The sequence below is a fragment of the Poecilia latipinna genome, unplaced genomic scaffold (assembly GCF_001443285.1).
Source record: "Poecilia latipinna isolate Pla-1442-1.1 unplaced genomic scaffold, P_latipinna-1.0 Scaffold13958, whole genome shotgun sequence".
Taxonomy (NCBI): domain Eukaryota; kingdom Metazoa; phylum Chordata; class Actinopteri; order Cyprinodontiformes; family Poeciliidae; genus Poecilia; species Poecilia latipinna.
Window position 1 is genome coordinate 1 of NW_015126574.1, and position 411 is coordinate 411.

Genomic DNA, 411 nt, shown 5'->3' on the forward strand with positions numbered 1-411 from the left:
TTTCCCACATGTTTCACAAGAAAAAGGCTTCTCACCTGTATGAACTACCTTGTGTGCATTCAAAGCACTAATTTGAGTGAATGTTTTCCCACATTGTTTGCATGAAAAGGGTTTCTCACCTGTATGAATTCTCATGTGGACTTTTAAATTACAAACTTGAGAAAATGTTTTCTTGCATACTTGGCATGAAAAGGGTTTCTCACCTGTATGAATCTTCTTGTGCCGTTTTAAAACACCTATTTGGGTGAATTTTTTTCTGCATACTTGGCATGAAAAGGGTTTCTCACCTGTATGAACTCTCTTATGGATATTTAAATAACCAGTTTGAGAGAAGCTTTTCCCACATGTTTCACAAGAAAAAGGCTTCTCACCTGTATGAACTACCTTGTGTGCATTCAAAGCACTAATTTG

At 36.5% G+C, this 411-nt stretch overlaps 1 long non-coding RNA gene across 1 annotated transcript; it reads right to left on the reverse strand.

Annotated features, from left to right (window-relative positions):
* Nucleotides 1–91: 91 nt before the first annotated feature.
* Nucleotides 92–405, reverse strand: LOC106944523 (uncharacterized). The gene is made up of 2 exons (XR_001424362.1): nucleotides 288–405; nucleotides 92–203 (listed from the first exon to the last, which is right to left on the reverse strand). It is a non-coding gene; the product is annotated as an uncharacterized LOC106944523 (long non-coding RNA).
* Nucleotides 406–411: the final 6 nt, after the last annotated feature.